The sequence below is a fragment of the Notolepis coatsorum genome (assembly GCF_963971535.1).
Source record: "Notolepis coatsorum genome assembly, chromosome: 11".
In the NCBI taxonomy this organism is placed as follows: Eukaryota; Metazoa; Chordata; class Actinopteri; order Aulopiformes; family Paralepididae; genus Notolepis; species Notolepis coatsorum.
In genome coordinates, this window is record NC_140175.1 from 122,684,418 (window position 1) to 122,694,255 (window position 9,838).

A 9,838-nucleotide genomic window follows, 5' to 3' on the forward strand; every position below is an offset into this window, starting at 1 on the left:
AGATCAATGGCGGCATGCCCGAAAGTAGAAAATGAATAAACGCTTGCCGATTGGTGGTAAGAACAGCAGGAGGTGGGTGCTAGCGGTGTGGCGTAATTGGCCGAATCGACTGTCAATCAAAATGGTTCCATTGCATTGGTTGAAAGCTCTGGTTGAGAGAATAGTATCCCGCTGCAGGCCGCCAGAATGGTTCCATTGCATTGGTTGAAAGCTCTGGTTGAGAAAATAGTATCCCTCTGCAGGCCGCCAGACGATACTGGGAGAGAGATAGTGATACCATAAACATATTTCTTGATGTTTCCTTTTTTTAATTAAGTAAAGAGGCCTACAAATACAAACATACACATACAAATATACAGTAGTTTCATTAAAAAAAAAAAAATTACAAATATCGGTATCGGCCGATAGTGTTAGTTGAACAATCGGTATCGGTATTGGTGGCCAATTTTCATATCGGTGCATCCCTAATGAAAAGTGCTATACAAATAAAGTTTATTATTATTATTATATATAAAATCATAAGAAAAGCATTTTCTTCATTGACGAGATCATCCGTGTGGCTCCGATAGGTACTTCATCCACGGCGTGTGTCGGGAGGGGAACAGGTGCGTGTTCTCTCATGACCTGGCCAACAGCAAGCCGTCCACCATCTATACATACATTTACATTTAGTCATTTAGCTGACGCTTTTATCCAAAGCGACTTACAAGTTCTGTACGACAAGTCATCAGGAAGGGTACAACTCTTATCAGCTGAGTAACAATGTTCATCAAAGTGTTGAGTGCTACAGTGTAGATTAGTTTATTAGGACAAGTGCATGACAGTAAGGTTAGTTAGGATTAGATTTTTTTTTATTTGTATTTTTTTTTCAGATAATGGTTGAAGAAGTGCGTCTTTAGTCGACGGCGAAAGATAACTGGGGTGGGTAGTTCATTCCACCATTGTGGGGCAAGGACTGAGAATAGGCGACTTCTCTTTGATGACCCTCCCGGAGCTTGGATAGGAGTAGGTCTGAGGCGGCCAGAAGATGCAGAGCGTCTTGAGGGTGTGTAGTTGGAGACCATTGACCGGAGGTAGGCGGGATCGGTTCCCTTTGCCGCACGGTATGCCAGGTCGAGGGCCTTGAAGCGGATTCGTGCAGCAATGGGGAGCCAGTGCAGGTCCCTAAGAATATTTCTCACTCACCATTGTATTAATCCGTTTTACTTAATAACCCCTACCTGTTATTGAATAAATCCCACAGGAGCCAGGGGAACTAGGGATGCCCCGATCACGTTTTTTGCCACCGATACCGATCACCGATCGTCGTGATCCATATCGGCCGATACCGATCCGATACCGATTGTTTTTGATTAAAAAGAAATTAAAAATTATTTTATATAAAAAGTTTTTTTTTTTTTTTTTTTATAAAATATATATATTATATAATTAGACTTGTACTTGTATTATCTGCGACTGCGAGACATCGCCACCACGCAACAAGTCAAAATGCTCACTATCTGCAAACAGCTCCACTGTCTGTGTGTACTCTAGTAGCCCAGCTCAAAAGGATTCTCCGGCGCTGCAGCGGGACCCCATTGGTAACGTTAAGTGCTTTGGTCGTTTCACATTCAGCAAGCCCTCAGCTCGAATACGCATTAAATCAATGTTATAAGACATTGATATCAAGAGCTATCTGTAGCTACTGCTAGCCGGCTAGATGACGTTAAGACAGAACTTTAGTTCAATGGGACATTTCGTTTTGAACAGTAAACGAACGTCAGCTAACGCAAGCTAACTGAGGTATGAACATGAACTACTAGACTTTCTGGATCATTTGTTGATATCAGGAGCTATCGGTAGCTAGCCGGCTAAATACCGTTAGACAATGCCTACTAAACGTGAATAGTTGACTGGGTAATTTTGTTTAAACAGTAACGATAGCTAGGTAGCTAACGTTAGCGCAGGTCGAATGCAGTGCACTACAGACTCGAGCAGAGGAGCCGCACCTCTTTGTTTACAAACTCTACACGGGGGCGGGCGGGGCTAGGGAGGAGGAGCAGCGGCAGTTTGCAGGTCGTGTGTGTCTGAGACAGACAGCGAGTGAGAGCTTCGCTTGATCGGTTTCCGCTATCGGCGAATATGACTAATTATCGGAATTCACAGATTGCATATTTATACTGAGTATCGGCCGATAACGATCGGTGGCCGATCGATCGGGGCATCCCTAAGGGGAACCCAGCTCTTAACCCCTGGAAACCTCCACATCAGTCATTCACTCAACTAGCTCACCTGCTCCATCACACACAGCCCCACAACAGGCTCACCAGTGGAGATAGACGGACACAGGGAGGATTAAGCAAGTCACCTGCAGGTGAATTTTATCTACTGGGTTTACATTTAATTCCTGTTGTATTTTCCTGCCTGTCGTCGTGTGTTTGTTGGGTGTTCGGATCTTTCAAAAATGTTCATTTGAATCCCTCCGAAAGGGTCTGACAGGCACCACACAATGGATGACTCAATGGTTGGTCATTGGTTTGTTTATTTTAAACAGACCAGTTGAGATGTTTTCCCACAATACAGATGACCACAGTTATATATAGTTTCTTTCTTTAGATAACCATAGCTTAACTGTCCATAGGTTATAGTTACGACTTCCACAGATAACTGTCCATAGATAGTTATAATTTCCACAGCTTACCATAGGTCAAAAACCTGTGAAACAGAACAAAATGCACAGTAGCATACACATGAATTAAGCATAATATTAATAGTTATATTATATATATATATATATATATATATATATATATATATATATATATATATATATATATATATATATATATATATATATATTAATGTACTATCAATACTACTATTGAATATACATACACTATACATTTCATACATTCGAATCAAACCTGCATGTCATGTCCCCTTTAACAGTGGGCGAAAGAGTGAGAACTACAATGACTACATTTACCAGAATGCCTGGTAATTTTTTTTAATCTAGATTAATCTATCTGCAATCCTGGAGTTAATCTAGATTAAAATGGTTTATTTGAAGTCTGCCGAAGGCATTCAAAATATGTGTGGTCTACCTAGGGATGGGTATCTTTAGGATTTTATCAATACTACTCTTATCGATACTGCTTAACGCAGGGGTCTCAAACTCAATTTACCTTGGGGCCGCTGGAGGTAGAGTCTGGGTGAGGCTGGGCCGCATCAAATATTCCACAAAAAAAGGGTTTAAAGTATTAAAAAAAAAAATTACAACTGATCCAATCTTCTCACAAACTCACTAAAACCTCACAAACACCAGCAACTGAGCATTCTCAGTGGTGTCAGTGGACTCATCCACAGCAATGGAAATGCACTGTGCATTTTATTTTCTATCACAAAGCTGTTTAATCAAATCATCAGCCAGTATTTCAGTTATTCTGGTTGCTGTGCTATCTGAGGAGGATTTGCTTTTGTTTGCCTTCAAACATGGTATCCATCACTTCAGTCATACATTATTTTATTATTTATAATAATAATAATAATAATAATTTAGGACCTGCTCCGAGGTCATCAATTGGCACACATGCGATGCATGCATGCAATTCGTATCTGCGATTAACCCATCCCGTCGTCCTTCCCCCCCCAAGGGCAGCCGGGAGCAGACAGGCGTCAACGTGAGCCGCGCCAGGGGACCAATCCAAGTGCTCCTGTCCGTCTTCGTCAAGGACGCCACAGCGTTAGCGATCTTGTTGTTGTGCATGTTTTTCCATTGGGTTTATCTTATTGGGGGGGAAACCCTTGCGAGCACGGGGAGAACATGCAAACTCCACACAGAAAGGCCTGGGAGATACCCCACCTGGGTAACTGGCATCATGGAAACCTGGTCCCCAAGCGGGAATCGAACCCTGGACCTTCTTGCTGTGAGGCGACAGTGTTAACCACTACACCACCGTGCCGCATCAGAGAATGGCTTCTTGTGTTTAGCCAACACCCATGCCACACATACATAGATTTATCAATAATTCTGCTTGCAGCTTGATATGATTTCATTCCATTTATTTTTGTGGTTCTTAGCACTGAATTCTGAGGAAAGGCTGCATCAAAATAACTGTTTTGTTTCATAGTGGCATTTCAAATTGCAAATCTTGGTGCTGGGAGGATGCACGCATATTTTTCAGTCCATGCACCGGAGACCGGAGTGGATTACCGACGCCGTTGCTCCTCAGGGAACGAGGCATAATGATTTTACTGCAACGAAATGTTATAATAAAAGCCCTTCGTTCTATACACTTGTCTGATTGAAAACTTTTTTACAAGTCGTATTATGTTTAGCAAGTAAGGATACATATAGATTACACTATATGCACTCGAAATTGTCTTTGTTCTATTTTTACAGATTTTTGAAAAACGGGACTTCCTGAGCATTTGTGAGAGATTCTAATTCTTTTGTTCTCCGCCCACGGGAGCAATAAGCCCCGTTGACTTCTAAGGGTTAACCGATAATTGTTCGAACGTAGCAAAGGTATTGTCGATATAGAGATCTTTAAATGTTCTAATACCGAGACTTGTCCATATTGAGAAAGCGCCATCATGGGGGGGAGGCCGGATTTGAGGCCACCGGGGCAGCAAATACAAATAAAATGTGTACAAACAATTGTTAATGGGATGCAGGCCAGAGAAAGACTTTCGTATTGTTTACATCAGGGTCCCCCATTTTCAATTCTTTATAACATGACATACATATAGATAGTACTGCTACATCTATACATTTATGACATACCAGATTTATAAATACAGTACTGTTTGTGATACAAAAAGAGTCTAAAAGAGAGTATATACATTTGATGAAGAAACTGTACATTGGAGGAGGTTGGTAGGTGGGGTGGAGGGGGGGTTGGGTAGGTGGGGTGGGGGTGAGGAGAATCTGAACAGCCATGGATGGTCACCACGGATAATCCGGATGGGCTTGTTCAGTAGTGGTAGAAATCTGTTATCCAACTGATATTGGATTATCTGTGGTGACCATCCATGGCTGTTTTATATTATTATTAGTGTTATTATTAGGGGTGCACGATATTGATTATATATATTTATATTTATTGTATTATTATTATTTAAAAAATGTGTATTCCTGTAGTTTTGACCTAACCAGATTTATCCTGACATGAGCCTTACTACTATGAACAAAACAAACCCAAGACAACAGTTTTGACTCTTCAAATAAAGTGACCATATTTATTTTTCCAAATAAATATAATTTGAATGTCATTAACAACATGAACTAAAAACCAACAGGTATTTGGTCAGCAGATAAAACATTTTACGCTATAGGAGAGGAGACTGTTGTGGTCTTGGTCCATGAAACAACTATTACTTGGCATTTATAGGACGGCACACCTCAAAAATAATTAAATAAACCAAACAAAGTATTTGACATCCTGTCAATAACTTGTAAACATAACATTGCAAAATGTAAACATTTGCAAATTGCCATAGTGAGGTTCATCACTCAGTGATGTAAAAATAAAATAAAGGCCTCTAGAACTGTTGCAAATCTTTGCATAAGCCTGGGATTCAAATTCAATACTGGCAGGTAAAATCGGACAGTCAGATATGTCTCTATGTAAACAAAGTATACAAACAAAAGTGCATTCCTCACGGTATCAAAAACAAATAAATAAGCTACTGAAACAAGTTCCACACAGTAACAGTCATTTTACAGAACAAAGGATTAATGGCTTGCCTTATAATAATCCATATAAATGACAGTGAGTGAACCCTTTGTTGTAGAAATATGCATAATTAACACTATTATATTAATATTAATTGATTGTAATACCATATTCCTCCACTAGGATGCGCTCAGGTCATATTGAAGGTCACTTGAGGCCATGCCTGTCAATAACAAGTGTTGATTGATTGATTGATTGAAAAGTTTATTAACAGATTGCAGAATGGGTACAGTACAGTACATCTCAATACATACAATTGTTAAGGGGATGCAGACCAGAGAAAGACTTTCGTCTTGTTTCCACCAGGGTCCCCCATTTTCAATTCATCATAACATATATGACATACATGACATACAGATAGACAGTACTGCTACATCTATACATTTATGACATATCAGATTTGCAAATACAGTACTGTTTGTGATACAAAAGTGTCCAGAAAAGGAGTGTATATACATTTGGCGTAGAAACTGTACATTGGAGGAGGTTGGTGGGGTGGGGTTGGGTGGGTTGGGTGAGGGCTGTACATTGGAGGTGGGGGGGGGGGGGGGGGGGGGTTGGGTAGGGGACACATACACATTTTACACTGTACATTGGAATGTTGACAAAGCCTTACTTGGTCATTTACTGTACAACTAGGTTAGGACATTTGTAGGGGCCAGTTTCGAATTGCAGTCTCACGTAGGTGTTTTTTGAGAGTGTTTTTGAAGGTGGGTAGTGATTCACATTCCTTTACAGCTTTAGGCAGGGCGTTCCACATTGATGTGGCATAATTGCGAAACGTGTTTAGTCCCTTGTTTGAGCCGAATCTGGGTTTTACATGATTTGTGGAGCTCCCTCTGGTGTTGTGATCGTGGTATTCACTGACCTTTGGGAAGTATTTTGACATGTACATGGGTACCTTGGTCGCGTAGTGTATCTTGTAGACCAGGCCCATTGCAAGTTGCTGTACTCTGTCGTCTACTCTAAGCCATCCTAGGTTGTCAAAGTGGGCAGGGGTGAGGTGGGTTCTAGGAGTCAGGTCAAGTAGTAGTCTGACTAGCTTGTTTTGAGATGTTTGTAATTTGTTTTTTAGTGCCTTTGAGGTGCTTTGGTACCATGAGGTGCAAGCATAGTCGTAGTACCCTTGAATGAGTGCTCCTGCTAGAGTCTTCAGGGTATTCTTGTTTACCAGAGAGGAGATCCGGTACAAGAATCGCGTTCGTTGGTTGACTTTTTTTATTACATTGGATGCCATTTTGTCACAGGAAAGATTAGCCTCTAGGATGGAACCCAGGTAGGTAATTTCATCTTTCCTTGTGACAATATTGTCACCCACTGTAACCGAGAAGCCGTCAGTCTTGCTGAGTTTGTTATTTGAACCGAAGAGAATGGACTCTGTTTTGCCCATGTGTAATGATAGTTTGTTGTCGGCGAGCCATATGCAGATTTTGCCTAGTTCCGAGCTGAGGGCTTTTTCAACCTGTAACTTGTTCTTGTCAGAGACCAGCAGGGCTGAGTCGTCCGCAAACAGGAACAAGTTGCAGTCACAAGCTGACGACATGTCATTTGCATAAATTAGGAATAGTAGCGGTCCTAGTATGCTTCCTTGTGGAACACCACAGCTCACTGAGGGGGGGGGATAGGGTACCGTTTACTTCCACCATCTGTTCCCTCCCCTCCAGGTAGGATTGTATCCAGCTCACTGATAAACTATCAAAACCAATTGCTTTTAGCTTGTCAATCAGAATGGTGTGATCAGAATGGTGTGTCAATAACAAGTATCATGTGATTTGTGAATAATGTCGTGTCATGCCATGTTGTTGATGCAAAATTGAATTCTGAAGTGCCATGTCATTGTGTTGACAACATGTTGAATTCTGTGTCAAACTGATAGAGATTTGACCATAGATAGGCCTCGGGGATAAGGGGCAGAGCATTCAAGCTGATTGGATTAAGGGTCATTTACATCATGAATCAGATGTCCAATAACCCACAGGATAAATGACACATGGGTCATTGATTGGTTAAGATCAGATTTGTATGATAAGAAAACCCTCCTCTTTTATTTATTATATAAGCTGATGTTACCGTGTGCTTTTTAGTCTCTCCATGGAACGCTGGGGGTAGTCAGCTAGTAACAGATAAACTCAGCTTAGAGCTGAGTTATATCTGATGATGGATGTAGCTGCATTGGGCAGAGGTAATGATGCGATATCTCTGATTAGCAGAGACCCAGAGACTCAGTTACCGTGTAAATTGTCGGTATCTTTAATAAACTTCTTCCATATTATACTTCTTCAAATTCACCTTAAGGTAAGACTGTTTTTATATTATTGCTGTGTAATTATTCTCACCGTATGGGTTTAACTGATTTACATAATTGTGTAAAATGGATTTGCATAATTGTCACAACACCTTTTTTTTCACTAAACTACAAAAGCATTGAGGTTTCAAACTTTCAATTGTTTTCGTAGCCGCGGCAGCCTCAGATATTAGCCCTTCATTAGCAAAATCCAGAACTAACGTTAGCTTAGCAGTGTTTCTCATCTGTTTATCTGACATACATTATCCTAGTTTAGCTTGGTTTAGGAGTCCATGGTAAAGTTGTATTATTTACAGTTTACCAAACAATAATTTTTCAATCTTCTGTAGATGGCCACGATATTGCATTTAGTTGTATTTTCATTTAATTTAGTGTACTTTCTGACGAGGACGTGGTCTTTTTCCAATGCGACCCTGGAAACACCACTTTGGAAGACAACTGCTGCCTGCATCAATAACCAATGAGATGTTTTGGCCATCAAATTAAATGCAATATCATAGGCTTATATTCATAGATCAGAACTATAGCAGTGCATCTGTCTATATATACACCCATGTGTTTTTCAGTTCTTGTGAAAATCTTCCTGTCAGGATTTTCCTTCCTTTCCAATTTGTTAGCCTAGGAAAATAGAGCTACCTGTAGGGGTGGACGGTATGGTCTAAAATTTATATCACGGTATAATTTGAAGCATAGACAGTAACGGTATATATCACGGTATCAGTGTTTCTGTTAGAATAATTTTTTTTGCCTGATAGGCAGGCTATATAAAGAATGACATCCTCAAGGCATGTAGATTTATAATATTTTAACTTAAAACTAGGCTACTTTTGCGTATAAAGTCATTATATTCCAAATAAAATAAGTCCCGAGTCGAGACTCCTGCTCCCATTGCAAACAGCGGGGCTGGATTTTGCTAGAAGCCTATGTAGCTGCAGAGCCGCAGAGCGAATTTAATTGAATAAGATTGAGACAAAGGTGCCACTCATCCTCAGCTTTAAGAATTGACAATTGTGTCAACAAATTGACACATGTGTCAACAAATTGACACACAAAATGCTTAGAGACGATGGGGGTCAGAACGGCGCAAGGGTGGGGGGGCGCTGTTTGACGGGCCTGTGACCAGACCTGAAAGAGCCACAGGCTCTGCGGCTCTGCAGCTGCATGCTATTCGCAAATCCACTGCTGCACGCCTTCCTCCCGGCTCCCGCTGCTGCCGTCGTTATCACAACACTACACACATATCGTAATGTTTACAGCAAACTGTAGTTGATCACCAGGTATGTTTTATTAACGTAGAATAATTCATATAAGAAAAACGATAGGGAAATATCTTACCTTTCTCCACTGGTTAAAAATGCCAGGAACTGAAATTGAAACTTGCTGTGCGCTGCGGTGATATGTGTTTATTATGAAATGACAATTGCGTGTTGACACGCCCACTGCGCGAAGCCTCCTAAATAACTTTTTCCAGTTTGCACATATCTATTATCTATGACTAATTCTATCTATTTTTTGTGGAAAATGCGATTGAAATAGTCGCGCTGTGGTTACATGACGTCATTGCTATTTTAGAGCTGCTCTACCGGTTAAACGGTATAGTCAAAATCCATACTGTAGAGCAAATTAATACCGTGTATACCGTTTATACCGTCCACCCCTAGCTACCTGTATAGCTGGTTCTTGCTTGGCTTTCTGTGTTCCTGATGAATTTCAACTGAAAAGTTAGACCTTTTGTTTGTTAGGATGAATGTACAATGTACTGATATTTCTTTCCTTACTTTCCCCCAAGACTGGTCTGAATATGACCACCCCTAGC